This window comes from Triturus cristatus, chromosome 6 (assembly GCF_964204655.1).
Source record: "Triturus cristatus chromosome 6, aTriCri1.1, whole genome shotgun sequence".
Lineage (NCBI taxonomy): Eukaryota > Metazoa > Chordata > Amphibia > Caudata > Salamandridae > Triturus > Triturus cristatus.
Window position 1 is genome coordinate 101,000,417 of NC_140589.1, and position 27,073 is coordinate 101,027,489.

The 27,073-nt window shown below is 43.4% G+C and overlaps 24 non-coding genes across 24 annotated transcripts; all 24 read right to left on the minus strand.

Annotated features, from left to right (window-relative positions):
• Positions 1–79: 79 nt before the first annotated feature.
• Positions 80–162, minus strand: TRNAL-CAG (transfer RNA leucine (anticodon CAG)). Its single transcript has one exon. It is a non-coding gene; the product is annotated as a tRNA-Leu (tRNA).
• Positions 163–794: 632 nt separating this feature from the next.
• On the minus strand, positions 795–877 carry TRNAL-UAG (transfer RNA leucine (anticodon UAG)). The gene has a single exon. It is a non-coding gene; the product is annotated as a tRNA-Leu (tRNA).
• A 1,024-nt stretch (positions 878–1,901) lies between these two features.
• Positions 1,902–1,984, minus strand: TRNAL-AAG (transfer RNA leucine (anticodon AAG)). The gene has a single exon. It is a non-coding gene; the product is annotated as a tRNA-Leu (tRNA).
• A 901-nt stretch (positions 1,985–2,885) lies between these two features.
• Positions 2,886–2,968, minus strand: TRNAL-UAG (transfer RNA leucine (anticodon UAG)). The gene has a single exon. It is a non-coding gene; the product is annotated as a tRNA-Leu (tRNA).
• A 1,024-nt stretch (positions 2,969–3,992) lies between these two features.
• TRNAL-AAG (transfer RNA leucine (anticodon AAG)) lies at positions 3,993–4,075 on the minus strand. The gene has a single exon. It is a non-coding gene; the product is annotated as a tRNA-Leu (tRNA).
• A 901-nt stretch (positions 4,076–4,976) lies between these two features.
• TRNAL-UAG (transfer RNA leucine (anticodon UAG)) lies at positions 4,977–5,059 on the minus strand. Its single transcript has one exon. It is a non-coding gene; the product is annotated as a tRNA-Leu (tRNA).
• Positions 5,060–6,063: 1,004 nt separating this feature from the next.
• Positions 6,064–6,146, minus strand: TRNAL-AAG (transfer RNA leucine (anticodon AAG)). Its single transcript has one exon. It is a non-coding gene; the product is annotated as a tRNA-Leu (tRNA).
• A 2,012-nt stretch (positions 6,147–8,158) lies between these two features.
• On the minus strand, positions 8,159–8,241 carry TRNAL-AAG (transfer RNA leucine (anticodon AAG)). The gene has a single exon. It is a non-coding gene; the product is annotated as a tRNA-Leu (tRNA).
• Positions 8,242–8,427: 186 nt separating this feature from the next.
• On the minus strand, positions 8,428–8,510 carry TRNAL-CAG (transfer RNA leucine (anticodon CAG)). The gene has a single exon. It is a non-coding gene; the product is annotated as a tRNA-Leu (tRNA).
• A 1,739-nt stretch (positions 8,511–10,249) lies between these two features.
• TRNAL-AAG (transfer RNA leucine (anticodon AAG)) lies at positions 10,250–10,332 on the minus strand. Its single transcript has one exon. It is a non-coding gene; the product is annotated as a tRNA-Leu (tRNA).
• Positions 10,333–11,233: 901 nt separating this feature from the next.
• TRNAL-UAG (transfer RNA leucine (anticodon UAG)) lies at positions 11,234–11,316 on the minus strand. The gene has a single exon. It is a non-coding gene; the product is annotated as a tRNA-Leu (tRNA).
• Positions 11,317–12,589: 1,273 nt separating this feature from the next.
• Positions 12,590–12,672, minus strand: TRNAL-CAG (transfer RNA leucine (anticodon CAG)). Its single transcript has one exon. It is a non-coding gene; the product is annotated as a tRNA-Leu (tRNA).
• Positions 12,673–13,304: 632 nt separating this feature from the next.
• On the minus strand, positions 13,305–13,387 carry TRNAL-UAG (transfer RNA leucine (anticodon UAG)). Its single transcript has one exon. It is a non-coding gene; the product is annotated as a tRNA-Leu (tRNA).
• Positions 13,388–14,415: 1,028 nt separating this feature from the next.
• Positions 14,416–14,498, minus strand: TRNAL-AAG (transfer RNA leucine (anticodon AAG)). The gene has a single exon. It is a non-coding gene; the product is annotated as a tRNA-Leu (tRNA).
• Positions 14,499–14,684: 186 nt separating this feature from the next.
• TRNAL-CAG (transfer RNA leucine (anticodon CAG)) lies at positions 14,685–14,767 on the minus strand. The gene has a single exon. It is a non-coding gene; the product is annotated as a tRNA-Leu (tRNA).
• A 632-nt stretch (positions 14,768–15,399) lies between these two features.
• On the minus strand, positions 15,400–15,482 carry TRNAL-UAG (transfer RNA leucine (anticodon UAG)). Its single transcript has one exon. It is a non-coding gene; the product is annotated as a tRNA-Leu (tRNA).
• A 1,297-nt stretch (positions 15,483–16,779) lies between these two features.
• On the minus strand, positions 16,780–16,862 carry TRNAL-CAG (transfer RNA leucine (anticodon CAG)). Its single transcript has one exon. It is a non-coding gene; the product is annotated as a tRNA-Leu (tRNA).
• A 1,737-nt stretch (positions 16,863–18,599) lies between these two features.
• TRNAL-AAG (transfer RNA leucine (anticodon AAG)) lies at positions 18,600–18,682 on the minus strand. The gene has a single exon. It is a non-coding gene; the product is annotated as a tRNA-Leu (tRNA).
• Positions 18,683–20,690: 2,008 nt separating this feature from the next.
• On the minus strand, positions 20,691–20,773 carry TRNAL-AAG (transfer RNA leucine (anticodon AAG)). Its single transcript has one exon. It is a non-coding gene; the product is annotated as a tRNA-Leu (tRNA).
• A 2,008-nt stretch (positions 20,774–22,781) lies between these two features.
• On the minus strand, positions 22,782–22,864 carry TRNAL-CAG (transfer RNA leucine (anticodon CAG)). The gene has a single exon. It is a non-coding gene; the product is annotated as a tRNA-Leu (tRNA).
• Positions 22,865–23,496: 632 nt separating this feature from the next.
• Positions 23,497–23,579, minus strand: TRNAL-UAG (transfer RNA leucine (anticodon UAG)). The gene has a single exon. It is a non-coding gene; the product is annotated as a tRNA-Leu (tRNA).
• A 1,024-nt stretch (positions 23,580–24,603) lies between these two features.
• Positions 24,604–24,686, minus strand: TRNAL-AAG (transfer RNA leucine (anticodon AAG)). Its single transcript has one exon. It is a non-coding gene; the product is annotated as a tRNA-Leu (tRNA).
• A 901-nt stretch (positions 24,687–25,587) lies between these two features.
• TRNAL-UAG (transfer RNA leucine (anticodon UAG)) lies at positions 25,588–25,670 on the minus strand. The gene has a single exon. It is a non-coding gene; the product is annotated as a tRNA-Leu (tRNA).
• Positions 25,671–26,694: 1,024 nt separating this feature from the next.
• On the minus strand, positions 26,695–26,777 carry TRNAL-AAG (transfer RNA leucine (anticodon AAG)). The gene has a single exon. It is a non-coding gene; the product is annotated as a tRNA-Leu (tRNA).
• Positions 26,778–27,073: the final 296 nt, after the last annotated feature.

Genomic DNA, 27,073 nt, shown 5'->3' on the forward strand with positions numbered 1-27,073 from the left:
TCCAAGAAGACAATCCTATAAGCCACTGCGAGGGAAATGATCATATTTCTCAAGAAAAAAATTAGAATAAACACAGGACTGTCAGAAGTGGGATTTGAACCCACGCCTCCAGAGGAGACTGCGACCTGAACGCAGCGCCTTAGACCACTCGGCCATCCTGACTTGCTTTCCCAGCATCTTCCAGAGGCCAGACAGCCATGCAGGTGAGGTACTGAAAAGGAATGCCCTCAATTTATTTATCCTATTATATGCACTTCCAACAGATCTTTGAACAATCTGTACAGAGCAGGACCTATGGAGAACTCTTTAGAACTTTGAGGCGAACAAAGAGAAAGTGCTATTCACCAGCCACTTGAACGGCTCAAAGCTGCTTTGAAATTGAGACAATAGCCACCTCTTGGCTGGCTAAAGCAATTTCAACAAGGGATCTCAAAGTCACAACATAGGGTGGAGTATCTAAATTTAAGCAGCCCCTGATCAAAGCCCTAAGGAAATTGCTGTAAGTGTGCTGGAGTCCAGTTGTCTACCAGATGCATGGCATTCTTCCAAATTTGCAGGGCCCGTCTGGCCAGGGCATACAAGAGCATGACTATTCCAGATGACCTCTTACATGGGTCCTATGCTCATTTGGTAAGGATTGCGCTTTGTCAGCAAGACGTTATAGAACCTAAATATATGAGAAACCCCATCTCTCTTGACAAGAGGAGAACGGAATAACGTGCGAAGTGAAGACCAACAGATGCAACTTCCATCAGATGTTAACCTGATAAAGGAGATTAAATCTCCAAAAGGCATGTCAGAAGTGGGATTCGAACCCACGCCTCCAAAGGAGACGGTGGCCTAAACACAGCGCCTTAGACCTCTCGGCCATCCTGACAGTATAGGGTTTTAAGAAATGAATAAAAGTTACTCAGAAACGTCTACCTCCATGCAAGCCTGAAATAATTTAAACCTTCAAACACAAGGTGCAACTTTATGCACAGGACAATAAACACAGAAGAACACATACGAAGGCACTTTATTTCACAGGTATACAGTTTTCATGCTTTTAGAACACCACATACCTCTCACCAGCTATTTAGGGTCCTGTATCCGACTCACAACATTTCCTTGCCTGCGACCTCTCTCTCTACACAAACAACTACAGCACAGGAAGTAGGAAGGCAATAGGTGGGGCAGTTTATGCAAATTTATGCTGCCAATGTGCCTTGCAGATTCATGCAGGATTTCTAGATCCTTGCTGGATACAAGAGAGTAGGCCTTGTTCCAGATAAACTATCCCTAGCAGGGAAAGTCTGAGCACAGGCACTCTTTTGCTCTTTAGCCCCTGGCCTGGGACTCACCCTCACTTGCTGAGGCGTGAAATTCTGCATACCAACTTTGCACAGAAGGTATGTTTGTGGTTGTTTGGGGATGGGTGGGAGGTCAAGAGCAGGGAAAAGCAGGTCTCCTTCACTACTAGACTCCTCTTCTATGCCTCCCTGCCATTCACTCACTCTGTCTTTGTTTCATTCTCTCCTTCCACAACACTCCTTCTCACTCACTCGCTCTATCACTTGTATTTTTGCCCTTGCTCTGCATTCTATAGTGGAAACATCTCTTGAATGAAGCATCTGAAAATGACGTGACATAAAATTTAAAACCTCCTTATTGGAAACCTAAAACATCACAAGACTTAATGTAACCCATTTCTTTCATAAAAAAGATTTTTAAAGTACCCCACAAAACAAATATAAAACACCACGAGTGCTAGAAGAATATAACATTAACGTTAAAGATAGAATAGGGCAAATGCATTTGCAGTTGAAACTGAAGTTTGGTACTTATTCAGATATTATTTACATTGCCAATTTTTAGCTGAGATTCTAAAGGAACTGAGAGAGAAAATGGAATTCAAGTTTTGTCAGAAGTGGGATTCGAACCCACGCCTCCAGGAGAGACTGCGGCCTTAACTCAGCGCCTTAGACCACTCGGCCATCCTGACCCCATGCTGCTTTTTCATCTAAAGGGTGAGAAAGATATGAGGAACCAAAAAATGCACATAGCTTAGGCCAATAGTGGCTAGAGCAAGAAAAAAACTCACTGCACTCTTCCAAGAAGACAATCCTATAAGGCACTGCGAGGGAAATGATCATATTTCTCAAGAAAAAAAGTAGAGTAAACACAGGACTATCAGAAGTGGGATTTGAACCCACGCCTCCAGAGGAGACTGCGACCTGAACGCAGCGCCTTAGACCACCCGGCCATCCTGACTTCCTTTCCCAACATCTTCCAGAGGCCAGACAGCCATGCAGGTGAGGTAGTGAAAAGGAATGCCCTCAATTTATTTATCCTATTATATGCACTTCCAACAGATCTTTGAACAATCTGTACAGAGCAGGACCTATGGAGAACTCTTTAGAACTTTGACGCGAACAAAGAGAAAGTGCTATTCACCAGCCACTTGAACGGCTCAAAGCTGCTTTGAAATTGAGACAATAGCCACCTCTTGGCTGGCTAAAGCAATTTCAACAAGGGATCTCAAAGTCACAACATAGGGTGGAGTATGCAAATTTAAGCAGCCCCTGATCAAAGCCCTGAGGAAATTGCTGTAAGTGTGCTGGAGTCCAGTTGTCTACCAGATGAATGGCATTCTTCCAAATTTGCAGGGCCCGTCTGGCCAGGGCATACAAGAGCATGACTCTTCCAGATGACCTCTTACATGGGTCCTATGCTCATTTGGTAAGGATTGCGCTTTATCAGCAAGACGTTATAGAACCTAAATATATGAGAAACCCCATCTCTCTTGACAAGAGGAGAACGGAATAACGTGCCAGGTGAAGACCAACAGATGCAACTTCCATCAGATGTTAACCTGATAAAGGAGATTAAATCTCCAAAAGGCATGTCAGAAGTGGGATTCGAACCCACGCCTCCAAAGGAGACTGTGGCCTAAACACAGCACCTTAGACCTCTCGGCCATCCTGACAGTTTAGGCTTTTAAGAAATGAATAAAAGTTACTCAGAAACGTCTACCTCCATGCAAGCCTGAAATAATTTAAACCTTCAAACACAAGGTGCAACTTTATGCACAGGACAATAAACACAGAAGAACACATACGAAAGCACTTTATTTCACAGGTATACAGTTTTCATGCTTTTAGAACACCACATACCTCTCACCAGCTATTTAGGGTCCTGTATCCGACTCACAAAATTTCCTTGCCTGCGACCTCTCTCTCTACACAAACAACTACAGCACAGGAAGTAGGAAGGCAATAGGTGGGCCAGTTTATGCAAATTTATGCTGCCAATGTGCCTTGCAGATTCATGCAGGATTTCTAGATCCTTGCTGGATACAAGAGAGTAGGCCTTGTTCCAGATAAACTATCCCTAGCAGGGAAAGTCTGAGCACAGGCACTCTTTTGCTCTTTAGCCCCTGGCCTGGGACTCACCCTCACTTGCTGAGGCGTGACATTCTGCATACCAACTTTGCACAGAAGGTATGTTTGTGGTTGTTTGGGGATGGGTAGGAGGTCAAGAGCAGGGAAAAGCAGGTCTTCTTCACTACTAGACTCCTCTTCTATGCCTCCCTGCCATTCACTCACTCTGTCTTTGTTTCATTCTCTCCTTCCACAACACTCCTTCTCACTCACTCGCTCTATCACTTGTATTTTTGCCCTTGCTCTGCATTCTATAGTGGAAACATCTCTTGAATGAAGCATCTGAAAATGACGTGACATAAAATTTAAAACCTCCTTATTGGAAACCTAAAACTTCACAAGACTTAATGTAACCCATTTCTTTCATAAAAAAGATTTTTAAAGTACCCCACAAAAGAAATATAAAACACCACGAGTGCTAGAAGAATATTACATTAACGTTAAAGATAGAATAGGGCAAATGCATTTGCAGTTGAAACTGAAGTTTGGTACTTATTCAGATATTATTTACATTGCCAATTTTTAGCTGAGATTCTAAAGGAACTGAGAGAGAAAATGGAATTCAAGTTTTGTCAGAAGTGGGATTCGAACCCACGCCTCCAGGAGAGACTGCGGCCTTAACGCAGCGCCTTAGACCACTCGGCCATCCTGACCCCATGCTGCTTTTTCATCTAAAGGGTGAGAAAGATATTAGGAACCAAAAAATGCACAGAGCTTAGGCCAATAGTGGCTAGAGCAAGAAAAAAACTCACTGCACTCTTCCAAGAAGACAATCCTATAAGCCACTGCGAGGGAAATGATCATATTTCTCAAGAAAAAAATTAGAGTAAACACAGGACTGTCAGAAGTGGGATTTGAACCCCCGCCTCCAGAGGAGACTGCAACCTGAAGGCAGCGCCTTAGACCACTCGGCCATCCTGACTTGCTTTCCCAGCATCTTCCAGAGGCCAGACAGCCATGCAGGTGAGGTACTGAAAAGGAATGCCCTCAATTTATTTATCCTATTATATGCACTTCCAACAGATCTTTGAACAATCTGTACAGAGCAGGACCTATGGAGAACTCTTTAGAACTTTGAGGCGAACAAAGAGAAAGTGCTATTCACCAGCCACTTGAACGGCTCAAAGCTGCTTTGAAATTGAGACAATAGCCACCTCTTGGCTGGCTAAAGCAATTTCAACAAGGGATCTCAAAGTCACAACATAGGGTGGAGTATGCAAATTTAAGCAGCCCCTGATCAAAGCCCTGAGGAAATTGCTGTAAGTGTGCTGGAGTCCAGTTGTCTACCAGATGCAAGGCATTCTTCCAAATTTGCTGGGCCCGTGTGGGCAGGGCATACAAGAGCATGACTCTTCCAGATGACCTCTTACATGGGTCCTATGCTCATTTGGTAAGGATTGCGCTTTGTCAGCAAGACGTTATAGAACCTAAATATATGAGAAACCCCATCTCTCTTGACAAGAGGAGAACGGAATAACGTGCCAGGTGAAGACCAACAGATGCAACTTCCATCAGATGTTAACCTGATAAAGGAGATTAAATCTCCAAAAGGCATGTCAGAAGTGGGATTCGAACCCACGCCTCCAAAGGAGACTGTGGCCTAAACACAGCGCCATAAACCTCTCGGCCATCCTGACAGTATAGGCTTTTAAGAAATGAATAAAAGTTACTCAGAAACGTCTACCTCCATGCAAGCCTGAAATAATTTAAACCTTCAAACACAAGGTGCAACTTTATGCACAGGACAATAAACACAGAAGAACACATACGAAAGCACTTTATTTCACAGGTATACAGTTTTCATGCTTTTAGAACACCACATACCTCTCACCAGCTATTTAGGGTCCTGTATCCAACTCACAACATTTCCTTGCCTGCGACCTCTCTCTCTACACAAACAACTACAGCACAGGAAGTAGGAATCAATAGGTGGGGCAGTTTATGCAAATGTATGCTGCCAATGTACCTTGCAGATCCTTGCTGGATACAAGAGAGTAGGCCTTGTTCCAGATAAACTATCCCTAGCAGGGAAAGTCTGAGCACAGGCACTCTTTTGCTCTTTAGCCCCTGGCCTGGGACTCACCCTCACTTGCTGAGGCGTGAAATTCTGCATACCAACTTTGCACAGAAGGTATGTTTGTGGTTGTTTGGGGATGGGCGGGAGGTCAAGAGCAGGGAAAAGCAGGTCTCCTTCACTACTAGACTACTCTTCTATGCCTCCCTGCCGTTCACTCACTCTGTCTTTGTTTCATTCTCTCCTTCCACAACACTCCTTCTCACTCACTCGCTCTATCACTTGTATTTTTGCCCTTGCTCTGCATTCTATAGTGGAAACATCTCTTGAATGAAGCATCTGAAAATGACGTGACATAAAATTTAAAACCTCCTTATTAGAAACCTAAAACATCACAAGACTTAATGTAACCCATTTCTTTCATAAAAAAGATTTTTAAAGTACCCCACAAAAGAAATATAAAACACCACGAGTGCTAGAAGAATCTTACATTAACGTTAAAGATAGAATAGGGCAAATGCATTTGCAGTTGAAACTGAAGTTTGGTACTTATTCAGATATTATTTACATTGCCAATTTTTAGCTGAGATTCTAAAGGAACTGAGAGAGAAAATGGAATTCCAGTTTTGTCAGAAGTGGGATTCGAACCCACGCCTCCAGGAGAGACTGCGGCCTTAACGCAGCGCCTTAGACCACTCAGCCATCCTGACCCCATGCTGCTTTTTCATCTAAAGGGTGAGAAAGATATTGGGAACCAAAAAATGCACAGAGCTTAGGCCAATAGTAGCTAGAGCAAGAAAAAAACTCACTGCACTCTTCCAAGAAGACAATCCTATAAGCCACTGCGAGGGAAATGATCATATTTCTCAAGAAAAAAATTAGAGTAAACACAGGACTGTCAGAAGTGGGATTTGAACCCCCGCCTCCAGTGGAGACTGCGACCTGAAGGCAGCGCCTTAGACCACTCGGCCATCCTGACTTGCTTTCCCAGCATATTCCAGAGGCCAGACAGCCATGCAGGTGAGGTACTGAAAAGGAATGCCCTCAATTTATTTATCCTATTATATGCACTTCCAACAGATCTTTGAACAATCTGTACAGAGCAGGACCTATGGAGAACTCTTTAGAACTTTGAGGCGAACAAAGAGAAAGTGCTATTCACCAGCCACTTGAACGGCTCAAAGCTGCTCTGAAATTGAGACAATAGCCACCTCTTGGCTGGCTAAAGCAATTTCAACAAGGGATCTCAAAGTCAAAACATAGGGTGGAGTATGCAAATTTAAGCAGCCCCTGATCAAAGCCCTGAGGAAATTGCTGTAAGTGTGCTGGAGTCCAGTTGTCTACCAGATGAATGGCATTCTTCCAAATTTGCTGGGCCCGTCTGGCCAGGGCATACAAGAGCATGACTCTTCCAGATGACCTCTTACATGGGTCCTATGCTCATTTGGTAAGGATTGCGCTTTGTCAGCAAGACGTTATAGAACCTAAATATATGAGAAACCCCATCTCTCTTGACAAGAGGAGAACGGAATAACGTGCCAAGTGAAGACCAACAGATGCAACTTCCATCAGATGTTAACCTGATAAAGGAGATTAAATCTCCAAAAGGCATGTCAGAAGTGGAATTCGAACCCACGCCTCCAAAGGAGACTGTGGCCTAAACACAGCGCCTTAGACCTCTCGGCCATCCTGACAGTATATGCTTTTAAGAAATGAATAAAAGTTACTCAGAAACGTCTACCTCAATGCATGCCTGAAAAAATTTAAACCTTCAAACACAAGGTGCAACTTTATGCACAGGACAATAAACACAGAAGAACACATACGAAAGCACTTTATTTCACAGGTATACAGTTTTCATGCTTTTAGAACACCACATACCTCTCACCAGCTATTTAGGGTCCTGTATCCGACTAACAACATTTCCTTGCCTGCGACCTCTCTCTCTACACAAACAACTACAGCACAGGAAGTAGGAAGGCAATAGGTGGGGCAGTTTATGCAAATTTATGCTGCCAATGTGCCTTGCAGATTCATGCAGGATTTCTAGATCCTTGCTGGATACAAGAGAGTAGGCCTTGTTCCAGATAAACTATCCCTAGCAGGGAAAGTCTGAGCACAGGCACTCTTTTGCTCTTTAGCCCCTGGCCTGGGACTCACCCTCACTTGCTGAGGCGTGAAATTCTGCATACCAACTTTGCACAGAAGGTATGTTTGTTGTTGTTTGGGGATGGGTGGGAGGTCAAGAGCAGGGAAAAGCAGGTCTCCTTCACTACTAGACTACTCTTCTATGCCTCCCTGCCGTTCACTCACTCTGTCTTTGTTTCATTCTCTCCTTCCACAACACTCCTTCTCTCTCACTCACTCGCTCTATCACTTGTATTTTTGCCCTTGCTCTGCATTCTATAGTGGAAACATCTCTTGAATGAAGCATCTGAAAATGACGTGACATAAAATTTAAAACCTCCTTATTGGAAACCTAAAACATCACAAGACTTAATGTAACCCATTTCTTTCATAAAAAAGATTTTTAAAGTACCCCACAAAAGAAATATAAAACACCACGAGTGCTAGAAGAATATTACATTAACGTTAAAGATAGAATAGGGCAAATGCATTTGCAGTTGAAACTGAAGTTTGGTACTTATTCAGATATTATTTTCATTGCAAATTTTTAGCTGAGATTCTAAAGGAACTGAGAGAGAAAATGGAATTCAAGTTTTGTCAGAAGTGGGATTCGAACCCACGCCTCCAGGAGAGACTGCGGCCTTAACGCAGCGCCTTAGACCACTCGGCCATCCTGACCCCATGCTGCTTTTTCATCTAAAGGGTGAGAAAGATATTAGGAACCAAAAAATGCACAGAGCTGAGGGCAATAGTGGCTAGGGCAAGAAAAAAACTCACTGCACTCTTCCAAGAAGACAATCCTATAAGCCACTGCGAGGGAAATGATCATATTTCTCAAGAAAATAATTAGAGTAAACACAGGACTGTCAGAAGTGGGATTTGAACCCACGCCTCCAGAGGAGACTGCGACCTGAACGCAGCACCTTAGACCACTCGGCCATCCTGACTTGCTTTCCCAGCATCTTCCAGAGGCCAGACAGCCATGCAGGTGAGGTACTGAAAAGGAATGCCCTCAATTTATTTATCCTATTATATGCACTTCCAACAGATCTTTGAACAATCTGTACAGAGCAGGACCTATGGAGAACTCTTTAGAACTTTGAGGCGAACAAAGAGAAAGTGCTATTCACCAGCCACTTGAACGGCTCAAAACTGCTTTGAAATTGAGACAATAGCCACCTCTTGGCTGGCTAAAGCAATTTCAACAAGGGATCTCAAAGTCACAACATAGGGTGGAGTATGCAAATTTAAGCAGCCCCTGATCAAAGCCCTGAGGAAATTGCTGTAAGTGTGCTGGAGTCCAGTTGTCTACCAGATGAATGGCATTCTTCCAAATTTGCAGGGCCCGTCTGGCCAGGGCATACAAGAGCATGACTCTTCCAGATGACCTCTTACATGGGTCCTATGCTCATTTGGTAAGGATTGCGCTTTGTCAGCAAGACATTATAGAACCTAAATATATGAGAAACCCCATCTCTCTTGACAAGAGGAGAACGGAATAACGTGCCAAGTGAAGACCAACAGATGCAACTTCCATCAGATGTTAACCTGATAAAGGAGATTAAATCTCCAAAAGGAATGTCAGAAGTGGGATTCAAACCCACGCCTCCAAAGGAGACTGTGGCCTAAACACAGCACCTTAGACCTCTCGGCCATCCTGACAGTATAGGCTTTTAAGAAATGAATAAAAGTTACTCAGAAACGTCTACCTCCATGCAAGCCTGAAATAATTTAAACCTTCAAACACAAGGTGCAACTTTATGCACAGGACAATAAACACAGAAGAACACATACGAAAGCACTTTATTTCACAGGTATACAGTTTTCATGCTTTTAGAACACCACATACCTCTCACCAGCTATTTAGGGTCCTGTATCCGACTCACAACATTTCCTTGCCTGCGACCTCTCTCTCTACACAAACAACTACAGCACAGGAAGTAGGAAGGCAATAGGTGGGGCAGTTTATGCAAATTTATGCTGCCAATGTGCCTTGCAGATTCATGCAGGATTTCTAGATCCTTGCTGGATACAAGAGAGTAGGCCTTGTTCCAGATAAACTATCCCTAGCAGGGAAAGTCTGAGCACAGGCACTCTTTTGCTCTTTAGCCCCTGGCCTGGGACTCACCCTCACTTGCTGAGGCGTGAAATTCTGCATACCAACTTTGCACAGAAGGTATGTTTGTGGTTGTTTGGGGATGGGTGGGAGGTCAAGAGCAGGGAAAAGCAGGTCTCCTTCACTACTAGACTCCTCTTCTATGCCTCCCTGCCATTCACTCACTCTGTCTTTGTTTCATTCTCTCCTTCCACAACACTCCTTCTCACTCACTCGCTCTATCACTTGTATTTTTGCCCTTGCTCTGCATTCTATAGTGGAAACATCTCTTGAATGAAGCATCTGAAAATGACGTGACATAAAATTTAAAACCTCCTTATTGGAAACCTAAAACATCACAAGACTTAATGTAACCCATTTCTTTCATAAAAAAGATTTTTAAAGTACCCCACAAAACAAATATAAAACACCACGAGTGCTAGAAGAATATTACATTAACGTTAAAGATAGAATAGGGCAAATGCATTTGCAGTTGAAACTGAAGTGTGGTACTTATTCAGATATTATTTACATTGCCAATTTTTAGCTGAGATTCTAAAGGAACTGAGAGAGAAAATGGAATTCAAGTTTTGTCAGAAGTGGGATTTGAACCCATGCCTCCAGGAGAGACTGCGGCCTTAACGCAGCGCCTTAGACCACTCGGCCATCCTGACCCCATGCTGCTTTTGCATCTAAAGGGTGAGAAAGATATTAGGAACCAAAAAATGCACAGAGCTTAGGGCAATAGTGGCTAGAGCAAGAAAAAAACTCACTGCACTCTTCCAAGAAGACAATCCTATAAGCCACTGCGAGGGAAATGATCATATTTCTCAAGAAAAAAATTAGAGTAAACACAGGACTGTCAGAAGTGGGATTTGAACCCCCGCCTCCATAGGAGACTGCAACCTGAAGGCAGCGCCTTAGACCACTCGGCCATCCTGACTTGCTTTCCCAGCATCTTCCAGAGGCCAGACAGCCATGCAGGTGAGGTACTGAAAAGGAATGCCCTCAATTTATTTATCCTATTATATGCACTTCCAACAGATCTTTGAACAATCTGTACAGAGCAGGACCTATGGAGAACTCTTTAGAACTTTGAGGCGAACAAAGAGAAAGTGCTATTCACCAGCCACTTGAACGGCTCAAAGCTGCTTTGAAATTGAGACAATAGCCACCTCTTGGCTGGCTAAAGCAATTTCAACAAGGGATCTCAAAGTCACAACATAGGGTGGAGTATGCAAATTTAAGCAGCCCCTGATCAAAGCCCTGAGGAAATTGCTGTAAGTGTGCTGGAGTCCAGTTGTCTACCAGATGCAAGGCATTCTTCCAAATTTGCTGGGCCCGTCTGGGCAGGGCATACAAGAGCATGACTCTTCCAGATGACCTCTTACATGGGTCCTATGCTCATTTGGTAAGGATTGCGCTTTGTCAGCAAGACGTTATAGAACCTAAATATATGAGAAACCCCATCTCTCTTGACAAGAGGAGAACGGAATAACGTGCCAGGTGAAGACCAACAGATGCAACTTCCATCAGATGTTAACCTGATAAAGGAGATTAAATCTCCAAAAGGCATGTCAGAAGTGGGATTCGAACCCACGCCTCCAAAGGAGACTGTGGCCTAAACACAGCGCCATAAACCTCTCGGCCATCCTGACAGTATAAGCTTTTAAGAAATGAATAAAAGTTACTCAGAAACGTCTACCTCCATGCAAGCCTGAAATAATTTAAACCTTCATACACAAGGTGCAACTTTATGCACAGGACAATAAACACAGAAGAACACATACGAAAGCACTTTATTTCACAGGTATACAGTTTTCATGCTTTTAGAACACCACATACCTCTCACCAGCTATTTAGGGTCCTGTATCCGACTCACAACATTTCCTTGCCTGCGACCTCTCTCTCTACACAAACAACTACAGCACAGGAAATAGGAATCAATAGGTGGGGCAGTTTATGCAAATGTATGCTGCCAATGTACCTTGCAGATCCTTGCTGGATACAAGAGAGTAGGCCTTGTTCCAGATAAACTATCCCTAGCAGGGAAAGTCTGAGCACAGGCACTCTTTTGCTCTTTAGCCCCTGGCCTGGGACTCACCCTCACTTGCTGAGGCGTGAAATTGTGCATACCAACTTTGCACAGAAGGTATGTTTGTGGTTGTTTGGGGATGGGTGGGAGGTCAAGAGCAGGGAAAAGCAGGTCTCCTTCACTACTAGACTACTCTTCTATGCCTCCCTGCCGTTCACTCACTCTGTCTTTGTTTCATTCTCTCCTTCCACAACACTCCTTCTCACTCACTCGCTCTATCACTTGTATTTTTGCCCTTGCTCTGCATTCTATAGTGGAAACATCTCTTGAATGAAGCATCTGAAAATGACGTGACATAAAATTTAAAACCTCCTTATTGGAAACCTAAAACATCACAAGACTTAATGTAACCCATTTCTTTCATAAAAAAGATTTTTAAAGTACCCCACAAAAGAAATATAAAACACCACGAGTGCTAGAAGAATATTACATTAACGTTAAAGATAGAATAGGGCAAATGCATTTGCAGTTGAAACTGAAGTTTGGTACTTATTCACATCTTATTTACATTGCCAATTTTTAGCTGAGATTCTAAAGGAACTGAGAGAGAAAATGGAATTCAAGTTTTGTCAGAAGTGGGATTCGAACCCACGCCTCCAGGAGAGACTGCGGCCTTAACGCAGCGTCTTAGACCACTCAGCCATCCTGACCCCATGCTGCTTTTTCATCTAAAGGGTGAGAAAGATATTAGGAACCAAAAAATGCACAGAGCTTAGGCCAATAGTGGCTAGAGCAAGAAAAAAACTCACTGCACTCTTCCAAGAAGACAATCCTATAAGCCACTGCGAGGGAAATGATCATATTTCTCAAGAAAAAAATTAGAGTAAACACAGGACTGTCAGAAGTGGGATTTGAACCCACGCCTCCAGAGGAGACTGCGACCTGAACGCAGCGCCTTAGACCACTCGGCCATCCTGACTTGCTTTCCCAGCATATTCCAGAGGCCAGACAGCCATGCAGGTGAGGTACTGAAAAGGAATGCCCTCAATTTATTTATCCTATTATATGCACTTCCAACAGATCTTTGAACAATCTGTACAGAGCAGGACCTATGGAGAACTCTTTAGAACTTTGAGGCGAACAAAGAGAAAGTGCTATTCACCAGCCACTTGAACGGCTCAAAGCTGCTTTGAAATTGAGACAATAGCCACCTCTTGGCTGGCTAAAGCAATTTCAACAAGGGATCTCAAAGTCACAACATAGGGTGGTGTATGCAAATTTAAGCAGCCCCTGATCAAAGCCCTGAGGAAATTGCTGTAAGTGTGCTGGAGTCCAGTTGTCTACCAGATGAATGGCATTCTTCCAAATTTGCTGGGCCCGTCTGGCCAGGGCATACAAGAGCATGACTCTTCCAGATGACCTCTTACATGGGTCCTATGCTCATTTGGTAAGGATTGCGCTTTGTCAGCAAGACGTTATAGAACCTAAATATATGAGAAACCCCATCTCTCTTGACAAGAGGAGAACGGAATAACGTGCCAAGTGAAGACCAACAGATGCAACTTCCATCAGATGTTAACCTGATAAAGGAGATTAAATCTCCAAAAGGCATGTCAGAAGTGGGATTCGAACCCACGCCTCCAAAGGAGACTGTGGCCTAAACACAGCGCCTTAGACCTCTCGGCCATCCTGACAGTATATGCTTTTAAGAAATGAATAAAAGTTACTCAGAAACGTCTACCTCAATGCATGCCTGAAAAAATTTAAACCTTCAAACACAAGGTGCAACTTTATGCACAGGACAATAAACACAGAAGAACACATACGAAAGCACTTTATTTCACAGGTATACAGTTTTCATGCTTTTAGAACACCACATACCTCTCACCAGCTATTTAGGGTCCTGTATCCGACTAACAACATTTCCTTGCCTGCGACCTCTCTCTCTACACAAACAACTACAGCACAGGAAGTAGGAAGGCAATAGGTGGGGCAGTTTATGCAAATTTATGCTGCCAATGTGCCTTGCAGATTCATGCAGGATTTCTAGATCCTTGCTGGATACAAGAGAGTAGGCCTTGTTCCAGATAAACTATCCCTAGCAGGGAAAGTCTGAGCACAGGCACTCTTTTGCTCTTTAGCCCCTGGCCTGGGACTCACCCTCACTTGCTGAGGCGTGAAATTCTGCATGCCAACTTTGCACAGAAGGTATGTTTGTGGTTGTTTGGGGATGGGTGGGAGGTCAAGAGCAGGGAAAAGCAGGTCTCCTTCACTACTAGACTACTCTTCTATGCCTCCCTGCCGTTCACTCACTCTGTCTTTGTTTCATTCTCTCCTTCCACAACACTCCTTCTCTCTCACTCACTCGCTCTATCACTTGTATTTTTGCCCTTGCTCTGCATTCTATAGTGGAAACATCTCTTGAATGAAGCATCTGAAAATGACGTGACATAAAATTTAAAACCTCCTTATTGGAAACCTAAAACATCACAAGACTTAATGTAACCCATTTCTTTCATAAAAAAGATTTTTAAAGTACCCCACAAAAGAAATATAAAACACCACGAGTGCTAGAAGAATATTACATTAACGTTAAAGATAGAATAGGGCAAATGCATTTGCAGTTGAAACTGAAGTTTGGTACTTATTCAGATATTATTTACATTGCCAATTTTTAGCTGAGATTCTAAAGGAACTGAGAGAGAAAATGGAATTCAAGTTTTGTCAGAAGTGGGATTCGAACCCACGCCTCCAGGAGAGACTGCGGCCTTAACGCAGCGCCTTAGACCACTCAGCCATCCTGACCCCATGCTGCTTTTTCATCTAAAGGGTGAGAAAGATATTAGGAACCAAAAAATGCACAGAGCTTAGGCCAATAGTGGCTAGAGCAAGAAAAAAACTCACTGCACTCTTCCAAGAAGACAATCCTATAAGCCACTGCGAGGGAAATGATCATATTTCTCAAGAAAAAAATTAGAGTAAACACAGGACTGTCAGAAGTGGGATTTGAACCCACGCCTCCAGAGGAGACTGCGACCTGAACGCAGCGCCTTAGACCACTCGGCCATCCTGACTTGCTTTCCCAGCATATTCCAGAGGCCAGACAGCCATGCAGGTGAGGTACTGAAAAGGAATGCCCTCAATTTATTTATCCTATTATATGCACTTCCAACAGATCTTTGAACAATCTGTACAGAGCAGGACCTATGGAGAACTCTTTAGAACTTTGAGGCGAACAAAGAGAAAGTGCTATTCACCAGCCACTTGAACGGCTCAAAGCTGCTTTGAAACTGAGACAATAGCCACCTCTTGGCTGGCTAAAGCAATTTCAACAAGGGATCTCAAAGTCACAACATAGGGTGGAGTATGCAAATTTAAGCAGCCCCTGATCAAAGCCCTGAGGAAATTGCTGTAAGTGTGCTGGAGTCCAGTTGTCTACCAGATGAATGGCATTCTTCCAAATTTGCTGGGCCCGTCTGGCCAGGGCATACAAGAGCATGACTCTTCCAGATGACCTCTTACATGGGTCCTATGCTCATTTGGTAAGGATTGCGCTTTGTCAGCAAGACGTTATAGAACCTAAATATATGAGAAACCCCATCTCTCTTGACAAGAGGAGAACGGAATAACGTGCCAAGTGAAGACCAACAGATGCAACTTCCATCAGATGTTAACCTGATAAAGGAGATTAAATCTCCAAAAGGCATGTCAGAAGTGGGATTCGAACCCACGCCTCCAAAGGAGACTGTGGCCTAAACACAGCGCCTTAGACCTCTCGGCCATCCTGACAGTATATGCTTTTAAGAAATGAATAAAAGTTACTCAGAAACGTCTACCTCAATGCATGCCTGAAAAAATTTAAACCTTCAAACACAAGGTGCACCTTTATGCACAGGACAATAAACACAGAAGAACACATACGAAAGCACTTTATTTCACAGGTATACAGTTTTCATGCTTTTAGAACACCACATACCTCTCACCAGCTATTTAGGGTCCTGTATCCGACTCACAACATTTCCTTGCCTGCGACCTCTCTCTCTACACAAACAACTACAGCACAGGAAGTAGGAAGGCAATAGGTGGGGCAGTTTATGCAAATTTATGCTGCCAATGTGCCTTGCAGATTCATGCAGGATTTCTAGATCCTTGCTGGATACAAGAGAGTAGGCCTTGTTCCAGATAAACTATCCCTAGCAGGGAAAGTCTGAGCACAGGCACTCTTTTGCTCTTTAGCCCCTGGCCTGGGACTCACCCTCACTTGCTGAGGCGTGAAATTCTGCATACCAACTTTGCACAGAAGGTATGTTTGTGGTTGTTTGGGGATGGGTGGGAGGTCAAGAGCAGGGAAAAGCAGGTCTCCTTCACTACTAGACTACTCTTCTATGCCTCCCTGCCGTTCACTCACTCTGTCTTTGTTTCATTCTCTCCTTCCACAACACTCCTTCTCTCTCACTCACTCGCTCTATCACTTGTATTTTTGCCCTTGCTCTGCATTCTATAGTGGAAACATCTCTTGAATGAAGCATCTGAAAATGACGTGACATAAAATTTAAAACCTCCTTATTGGAAACCTAAAACATCACAAGACTTAATGTAACCCATTTCTTTCATAAAAAAGATTTTTAAAGTACCCCACAAAACAAATATAAAACACCACGAGTGCTAGAAGAATATTACATTAACGTTAAAGATAGAATAGGGCAAATGCATTTGCAGTTGAAACTGAAGTTTGGTACTTATTCAGATATTATTTTCATTGCAAATTTTTAGCTGAGATTCTAAAGGAACTGAGAGAGAAAATGGAATTCAAGTTTTGTCAGAAGTGGGATTCGAACCCACGCCTCCAGGAGAGACTGCGGCCTTAACGCAGCGCCTTAGACCACTCGGCCATCGTGACCCCATGCTGCTTTTTCATCTAAAGGGTGAGAAAGATATTAGGAACCAAAAAATGCACAGAGCTGAGGGCAATAGTGGCTAGAGCAAGAAAAAAACTCACTGCACTCTTCCAAGAAGACAATCCTATAAGCCACTGCGAGGGAAATGATCATATTTCTCAAGAAAATAATTAGAGTAAACACAGGACTGTCAGAAGTGGGATTTGAACCCACGCCTCCAGAGGAGACTGCGACCTGAACGCAGCGCCTTAGACCACTCGGCCATCCTGACTTGCTTTCCCAGCATCTTCCAGAGGCCAGACAGCCATGCAGGTGAGGTACTGAAAAGGAATGCCCTCAATTTATTTATCCTATTATATGCACTTCCAACAGATCTTTGAACAATCTGTACAGAGCAGGACCTATGGAGAACTCTTTAGAACTTTGAGGCGAACAAAGAGAAAGTGCTATTCACCAGCCACTTGAACGGCTCAAAACTGCTTTGAAATTGAGACAATAGCCACCTCTTGGCTGGCTAAAGCAATTTCAACAAAGGATCTCAAAGTCACAATATAGGGTGGAGTATGCAAATTTAAGCAGCCCCTGATCAAAGCCCTAAAGAAATTGCTGTAAGTGTGCTGGAGTCCAGTTGTCTACCAGATGAATGGCATTCTTCCAAATTTGCAGGGCCCGTCTGGCCAGGGCATACAAGAGCATGACTCTTCCAGATGACCTCTTACATGGGTCCTATGCTCATTTGGTAAGGATTGCGCTTTGTCAGCAAGACGTTATAGAACCTAAATATATGAGAAACCCCACCTCTCTTGACAAGAGGAGAACGGAATAACGTGCCAAGTGAAGACCAACAGATGCAACTTCCATCAGATGTTAACCTGATAAAGGAGATTAAATCTCCAAAAGGCATGTCAGAAGTGGGATTCGAACCCACGCCTCCAAAGGAGACTGTGGCCTAAACAGAGCGCCTTAGACCTCTCGGCCATCCTGACACTATAGGCTTTTAAGAAATGAATAAAAGTTACTCAGAAACGTCTATCTCCATGCAAGCCTGAAATAATTTAAACCTTCAAACACAAGGTGCAACTTTATGCACAGGACAATAAACACAGAAGAACACATACGAAAGCACTTTATTTCACAGGTATACAGTTTTCATGCTTTTAGAACACCACATACCTCTCACCAGCTATTTAGGGTCCTGTATCCAACTCACAACATTTCCTTGCCTGCGACCTCTCTCTCTACACAAACAACTACAGCACAGGAAGTAGGAAGGCAATAGGTGGGGCAGTTTATGCAAATTTATGCTGCCAATGTGCCTTGCAGATTCATGCAGGATTTCTAGATCCTTGCTGGATACAAGAGAGTAGGCCTTGTTCCAGATAAACTATCCCTAGCAGGGAAAGTCTGAGCATAGGCACTCTTTTGCTCTTTAGCCCCTGGCCTGGGACTCACCCTCACTTGCTGAGGCGTGAAATTCTGCATACCAACTTTGCACAGAAGGTATGTTTGTGGTTGTTTGGGGATGGGTGGGAGGTCAAGAGCAGGGAAAAGCAGGTCTCCTTCACTACTAGACTACTCTTCTATGCCTCCCTGCCGTTCACTCACTCTGTCTTTGTTTCATTCTCTCCTTCCACAACACTCCTTCTCTCTCACTCACTCGCTCTATCACTTGTATTTTTGCCCTTGCTCTGCATTCTATAGTGGAAACATCTCTTGAATGAAGCATCTGAAAATGACGTGACATAAAATTTAAAACCTCCTTATTGGAAACCTAAAACATCACAAGACTTAATGTAACCCATTTCTTTCATAAAAAAGATTTTTAAAGTACCCCACAAAACAAATATAAAACACCACGAGTGCTAGAAGAATATTACATTAACGTTAAAGATAGAATAGGGCAAATGCATTTGAAACTGAAGTTTGGTACTTATTCAGATATTATTTACATTGCCAATTTTTAGCTGAGATTCTAAAGGAACTGAGAGAGAAAATGGAATTCAAGTTTTGTCAGAAGTGGGATTCGAACCCACGCCTCCAGGAGAGACTGCGGCCTTAACGCAGCGCCTTAGACCACTCGGCCATCCTGACCCCATGCTGCTTTTGCATCTAAAGGGTGAGAAAGATATTAGGAACCAAAAAATCCACAGAGCTGAGGGCAATAGTGGCTAGAGCAAGAAAAAAACTCACTGCACTCTTCCAAGAAGACAATCCTATAAGCCACTGCGAGGGAAATGATCATATTTCTCAAGAAAAAAATTAGAGTAAACACAGGACTGTCAGAAGTGGGATTTGAACCAACGCCTCCAGAGGAGACTGCGACCTGAACGCAGCGCCTTAGACCACTCGGCCATCCTGACTTGCTTTCCCAGTATCTTCCAGAGGCCAGACAGCCATGCAGGTGAGGTACTGAAAAGGAATGCCCTCAATTTATTTATCCTATTATATGCACTTCCAACAGATCTTTGAACAATCTGTACAGAGCAGGACCTATGGAGAACTCTTTAGAACTTTGAGGCGAACAAAGAGAAAGTGCTATTCACCAGCCACTTGAACGGCTCAAAGCTGCTTTGAAATTGAGACAATAGCCACCTCTTGGCTGGCTAAAGCAATTTCAACAAGGGATCTCAAAGTCACAACATAGGGTGGAGTATCTAAATTTAAGCAGCCCCTGATCAAAGCCCTAAGGAAATTGCTGTAAGTGTGCTGGAGTCCAGTTGTCTACCAGATGCATGGCATTCTTCCAAATTTGCAGGGCCCGTCTGGCCAGGGCATACAAGAGCATGACTATTCCAGATGACCTCTTACATGGGTCCTATGCTCATTTGGTAAGGATTGCGCTTTGTCAGCAAGACGTTATAGAACCTAAATATATGAGAAACCCCATCTCTCTTGAAAAGAGGAGAACGGAATAACGTGCCAAGTGAAGACCAACAGATGCAACTTCCATCAGATGTTAACCTGATAAAGGAGATTAAATCTCCAAAAGGCATGTCAGAAGTGGGATTCGAACCCACGCCTCCAAAGGAGACTGTGGCCTAAACACAGCGCCTTAGAACTCTCGGCCATCCTGACAGTATAGGCTTTTAAGAAATGAATAAAAGTTACTCAGAAACGTCTACCTCCATGCAAGCCTGAAATAATTTAAACCTTCAAACACAAGGTGCAACTTTATGCACAGGACAATAAACACAGAAGAACACATACGAAGGCACTTTATTTCACAGGTATACAGTTTTCATGCTTTTAGAACACCACATACCTCTCACCAGCTATTTAGGGTCCTGTATCCGACTCACAACATTTCCTTGCCTGCGACCTCTCTCTCTACACAAACAACTACAGCACAGGAAGTAGGAAGGCAATAGGTGGGGCAGTTTATGCAAATTTATGCTGCCAATGTGCCTTGCAGATTCATGCAGGATTTCTAGATCCTTGCTGGATACAAGAGAGTAGGCCTTGTTCCAGATAAACTATCCCTAGCAGGGAAAGTCTGAGCACAGGCACTCTTTTGCTCTTTAGCCCCTGGCCTGGGACTCACCCTCACTTGCTGAGGCGTGAAATTCTGCATACCAACTTTGCACAGAAGGTATGTTTGTGGTTGTTTGGGGATGGGTGGGAGGTCAAGAGCAGGGAAAAGCAGGTCTCCTTCACTACTAGACTACTCTTCTATGCCTCCCTGCCGTTCACTCACTCTGTCTTTGTTTCATTCTCTCCTTCCACAACACTCCTTCTCACTCATTCGCTCTATCACTTGTATTTTTGCCCTTGCTCTGCATTCTATAGTGGAAACATCTCTTGAATGAAGCATCTGAAAATGACGTGACATAAAATTTAAAACCTCCTTATTGGAAACCTAAAACATCACAAGACTTAATGTAACCCATTTCTTTCATAAAAAAGATTTTTAAAGTACCCCACAAAACAAATATAAAACACCACGAGTGCTAGAAGAATATTACATTAACGTTAAAGATAGAATAGGGCAAATGCATTTGCAGTTGAAACTGAAGTTTGGTACTTATTCAGATATTATTTACATTGGCAATTTTTAGCTGAGATTCTAAAGGAACTGAGAGAGAAAATGGAATTCAAGTTTTGTCAGAAGTGGGATTCGAACCCACGCCTCCAGGAGAGACTGCGGCCTTAACGCAGCGCCTTAGACCACTCGGCCATCCTGACCCCATGCTGCATTTTCATCTAAAGGGTGAGAAAGATATTAGGAACCAAAAAATGCACAGAGCTTAGGCCAATAGTGGCTAGAGCAAGAATAAAACTCACTGCACTCTTCCAAGAAGACAATCCTATAAGCCACTGCGAGGGAAATGATCATATTTCTCAAGAAAATAATTAGAGTAAACACAGGACTGTCAGAAGTGGGATTTGAACCAACGCCTCCAGAGGAGACTGCGACCTGAACGCAGCGCCTTAGACCACTCGGCCATCCTGACTTGCTTTCCCAGTATCTTCCAGAGGCCAGACAGCCATGCAGGTGAGGTACTGAAAAGGAATGCCCTCAATTTATTTATCCTATTATATGCACTTCCAACAGATCTTTGAACAATCTGTACAGAGCAGGACCTATGGAGAACTCTTTAGAACTTTGAGGCGAACAAAGAGAAAGTGCTATTCACCAGCCACTTGAACGGCTCAAAGCTGCTTTGAAATTGAGACAATAGCCACCTCTTGGCTGGCTAAAGCAATTTCAACAAGGGATCTCAAAGTCACAACATAGGGTGGAGTATCTAAATTTAAGCAGCCCCTGATCAAAGCCCTAAGGAAATTGCTGTAAGTGTGCTGGAGTCCAGTTGTCTACCAGATGCATGGCATTCTTCCAAATTTGCAGGGCCCGTCTGGCCAGGGCATACAAGAGCATGACTATTCCAGATGACCTCTTACATGGGTCCTATGCTCATTTGGTAAGGATTGCGCTTTGTCAGCAAGACGTTATAGAACCTAAATATATGAGAAACCCCATCTCTCTTGACAAGAGGAGAACGGAATAACGTGCCAAGTGAAGACCAACAGATGCAACTTCCATCAGATGTTAACCTGATAAAGGAGATTAAATCTCCAAAAGGCATGTCAGAAATGGGATTCGAACCCACGCCTCCAAAGGAGACTGTGGCCTAAACACAGCGCCTTAGAACTCTCGGCCATCCTGACAGTATAGGCTTTTAAGAAATGAATAAAAGTTACTCAGAAACGTCTACCTCCATGCAAGCCTGAAATAATTTAAACCTTCAAACACAAGGTGCAACTTTATGCACAGGACAATAAACACAGAAGAACACATACGAAGGCACTTTATTTCACAGGTATACAGTTTTCATGCTTTTAGAACACCACATACCTCTCACCAGCTATTTAGGGTCCTGTATCCGACTCACAACATTTCCTTGCCTGCGACCTCTCTCACTACACAAACAACTACAGCACAGGAAGTAGGAAGGCAATAGGTGGGGCAGTTTATGCAAATTTATGCTGCCAATGTGCCTTGCAGATTCATGCAGGATTTCTAGATCCTTGCTGGATACAAGAGAGTAGGCCTTGTTCCAGATAAACTATCCCTAGCAGGGAAAGTCTGAGCACAGGCACTCTTTTGCTCTTTAGCCCCTGGCCTGGGACTCACCCTCACTTGCTGAGGCGTGAAATTCTGCATACCAACTTTGCACAGAAGGTATGTTTGTGGTTGTTTGGGGATGGGTGGGAGGTCAAGAGCAGGGAAAAGCAGGTCTCCTTCACTACTAGACTCCTCTTCTATGCCTGCCTGCCATTCACTCACTCTGTCTTTGTTTCATTCTCTCCTTCCACAACACTCCTTCTCACTCACTCGCTCTATCACTTGTATTTTTGCCCTTGCTCTGCATTCTATAGTGGAAACATCTCTTGAATGAAGCATCTGAAAATGACGTGACATAAAATTTAAAACCTCCTTATTGGAAACCTAAAACATCACAAGACTTAATGTAACCCATTTCTTTCATAAAAAAGATTTTTAAAGTACCCCACAAAACAAATATAAAACACCACGAGTGCTAGAAGAATATTACATTAACGTTAAAGATAGAATAGGGCAAATGCATTTGCAGTTGAAACTGAAGTTTGGTACTTATTCAGATATTATTTACATTGCCAATTTTTAGCTGAGATTCTAAAGGAACTGAGAGAGAAAATGGAATTCAAGTTTTGTCAGAAGTGGGATTCGAACCCACGCCTCCAGAGGAGACTGCGACCTGAACGCAGCGCCTTAGACCACTCGGCCATCCTGACTTGCTTTCCCAGCATCTTCCAGAGGCCAGACAGCCATGCAGGTGAGGTACTGAAAAGGAATGCCCTCAATTTATTTATCCTATTATATGCACTTCCAACAGATCTTTGAACAATCTGTACAGAGCAGGACCTATGGAGAACTCTTTAGAACTTTGAGGCGAACAAAGAGAAAGTGCTATTCACCAGCCACTTGAACGGCTCAAAGCTGCTTTGAAATTGAGACAATAGCCACCTCTTGGCTGGCTAAAGCAATTTCAACAAGGGATCTCAAAGTCACAACATAGGGTGGAGTATCTAAATTTAAGCAGCCCCTGATCAAAGCCCTAAGGAAATTGCTGTAAGTGTGCTGGAGTCCAGTTGTCTACCAGATGCATGGCATTCTTCCAAATTTGCAGGGCCCGTCTGGCCAGGGCATACAAGAGCATGACTATTCCAGATGACCTCTTACATGGGTCCTATGCTCATTAGGTAAGGATTGCGCTTTGTCAGCAAGACGTTATAGAACCTAAATATATGAGAAACCCCATCTCTCTTGACAAGAGGAGAACGGAATAACGTGCGAAGTGAAGACCAACAGATGCAACTTCCATCAGATGTTAACCTGATAAAGGAGATTAAATCTCCAAAAGGCATGTCAGAAGTGGGATTCGAACCCACGCCTCCAAAGGAGACGGTGGCCTAAACACAGCGCCTTAGACCTCTCGGCCATCCTGACAGTATAGGGTTTTAAGAAATGAATAAAAGTTACTCAGAAACGTCTACCTCCATGCAAGCCTGAAATAATTTAAACCTTCAAACACAAGGTGCAACTTTATGCACAGGACAATAAACACAGAAGAACACATACGAAAGCACTTTATTTCACAGGTATACAGTTTTCATGCTTTTAGAACACCACATACCTCTCACCAGCTATTTAGGGTCCTGTATCCGACTCACAACATTTCCTTGCCTGCGACCTCTCTCTCTACACAAACAACTACAGCACAGGAAGTAGGAAGGCAATAGGTGGGGCAGTTTATGCAAATTTATGCTGCCAATGTGCCTTGCAGATTCATGCAGGATTTCTAGATCCTTGCTGGATACAAGAGAGTAGGCCTTGTTCCAGATAAACTATCCCTAGCAGGGAAAGTCTGAGCACAGGCACTCTTTTGCTCTTTAGCCCCTGGCCTGGGACTCACCCTCACTTGCTGAGGCGTGAAATTCTGCATACCAACTTTGCACAGAAGGTATGTTTGTGGTTGTTTGGGGATGGGTGGGAGGTCAAGAGCAGGGAAAAGCAGGTCTCCTTCACTACTAGACTCCTCTTCTATGCCTCCCTGCCATTCACTCACTCTGTCTTTGTTTCATTCTCTCCTTCCACAACACTCCTTCTCACTCACTCGCTCTATCACTTGTATTTTTGCCCTTGCTCTGCATTCTATAGTGGAAACATCTCTTGAATGAAGCATCTGAAAATGACGTGACATAAAATTTAAAACCTCCTTATTGGAAACCTAAAACATCACAAGACTTAATGTAACCCATTTCTTTCATAAAAAAGATTTTTAAAGTACCCCACAAAACAAATATAAAACACCACGAGTGCTAGAAGAATATAACATTAACGTTAAAGATAGAATAGGGCAAATGCATTTGCAGTTGAAACTGAAGTTTGGTACTTATTCAGATATTATTTACATTGCCAATTTTTAGCTGAGATTCTAAAGGAACTGAGAGAGAAAATGGAATTCAAGTTTTGTCAGAAGTGGGATTCGAACCCACGCCTCCAGGAGAGACTGCGGCCTTAACTCAGCGCCTTAGACCACTCGGCCATCCTGACCCCATGCTGCTTTTTCATCTAAAGGGTGAGAAAGATATGAGGAACCAAAAAATGCACATAGCTTAGGCCAATAGTGGCTAGAGCAAGAAAAAAACTCACTGCACTCTTCCAAGAAGACAATCCTATAAGGCACTGCGAGGGAAATGATCATATTTCTCAAGAAAAAAAGTAGATTAAACACAGGACTATCAGAAGTGGGATTTGAACCCACGCCTCCAGAGGAGACTGCGACCTGAACGCAGCGCATTAGACCACCCGGCCATCCTGACTTCCTTTCCCAACATCTTCCAGAGGCCAGACAGCCATGCAGGTGAGGTAGTGAAAAGGAATGCCCTCAATTTATTTATCCTATTATATGCACTTCCAACAGATCTTTGAACAATCTGTACAGAGCAGGACCTATGGAGAACTCTTTAGAACTTTGACGCGAACAAAGAGAAAGTGCTATTCACCAGCCACTTGAACGGCTCAAAGCTGCTTTGAAATTGAGACAATAGCCACCTCTTGGCTGGCTAAAGCAATTTCAACAAGGGATCTCAAAGTCACAACATAGGGTGGAGTATGCAAATTTAAGCAGCCCCTGATCAAAGCCCTGAGGAAATTGCTGTAAGTGTGCTGGAGTCCAGTTGTCTACCAGATGAATGGCATTCTTCCAAATTTGCAGGGCCCGTCTGGCCAGGGCATACAAGAGCATGACTCTTCCAGATGACCTCTTACATGGGTCCTATGCTCATTTGGTAAGGATTGCGCTTTATCAGCAAGACGTTATAGAACCTAAATATATGAGAAACCCCATCTCTCTTGACAAGAGGAGAACGGAATAACGTGCCAGGTGAAGACCAACAGATGCAACTTCCATCAGATGTTAACCTGATAAAGGAGATTAAATCTCCAAAAGGCATGTCAGAAGTGGGATTCGAACCCACGCCTCCAAAGGAGACTGTGGCCTAAACACAGCACCTTAGACCTCTCGGCCATCCTGACAGTTTAGGCTTTTAAGAAATGAATAAAAGTTACTCAGAAACGTCTACCTCCATGCAAGCCTGAAATAATTTAAACCTTCAAACACAAGGTGCAACTTTATGCACAGGACAATAAACACAGAAGAACACATACGAAAGCACTTTATTTCACAGGTATACAGTTTTCATGCTTTTAGAACACCACATACCTCTCACCAGCTATTTAGGGTCCTGTATCCGACTCACAAAATTTCCTTGCCTGCGACCTCTCTCTCTACACAAACAACTACAGCACAGGAAGTAGGAAGGCAATAGGTGGGGCAGTTTATGCAAATTTATGCTGCCAATGTGCCTTGCAGATTCATGCAGGATTTCTAGATCCTTGCTGGATACAAGAGAGTAGACCTTGTTCCAGATAAACTATCCCTAGCAGGGAAAGTCTGAGCACAGGCACTCTTTTGCTCTTTAGCCCCTGGCCTGGGACTCACCCTCACTTGCTGAGGCGTGACATTCTGCATACCAACTTTGCACAGAAGGTATGTTTGTGGTTGTTTGGGGATGGGTAGGAGGTCAAGAGCAGGGAAAAGCAGGTCTTCTTCACTACTAGACTCCTCTTCTATGCCTCCCTGCCATTCACTCACTCTGTCTTTGTTTCATTCTCTCCTTCCACAACACTCCTTCTCACTCACTCGCTCTATCACTTGTATTTTTGCCCTTGCTCTGCATTCTATAGTGGAAACATCTCTTGAATGAAGCATCTGAAAATGACGTGACATAAAATTTAAAACCTCCTTATTGGAAACCTAAAACTTCACAAGACTTAATGTAACCCATTTCTTTCATAAAAAAGATTTTTAAAGTACCCCACAAAAGAAATATAAAACACCACGAGTGCTAGAAGAATATTACATTAACGTTAAAGATAGAATAGGGCAAATGCATTTGCAGTTGAAACTGAAGTTTGGTACTTATTCAGATATTATTTACATTGCCAATTTTTAGCTGAGATTCTAAAGGAACTGAGAGAGAAAATGGAATTCAAGTTTTGTCAGAAGTGGGATTCGAACCCACGCCTCCAGGAGAGACTGCGGCCTTAACGCAGCGCCTTAGACCACTCGGCCATCCTGACCCCATGCTGCTTTTTCATCTAAAGGGTGAGAAAGATATTAGGAACCAAAAAATGCACAGAGCTTAGGCCAATAGTGGCTAGAGCAAGAAAAAAACTCACTGCACTCTTCCAAGAAGACAATCCTATAAGCCACTGCGAGGGAAATGATCATATTTCTCAAGAAAAAAATTAGAGTAAACACAGGACTGTCAGAAGTGGGATTTGAACCCCCGCCTCCAGAGGAGACTGCAACCTGAAGGCAGCGCCTTAGACCACTCGGCCATCCTGACTTGCTTTCCCAGCATCTTCCAGAGGCC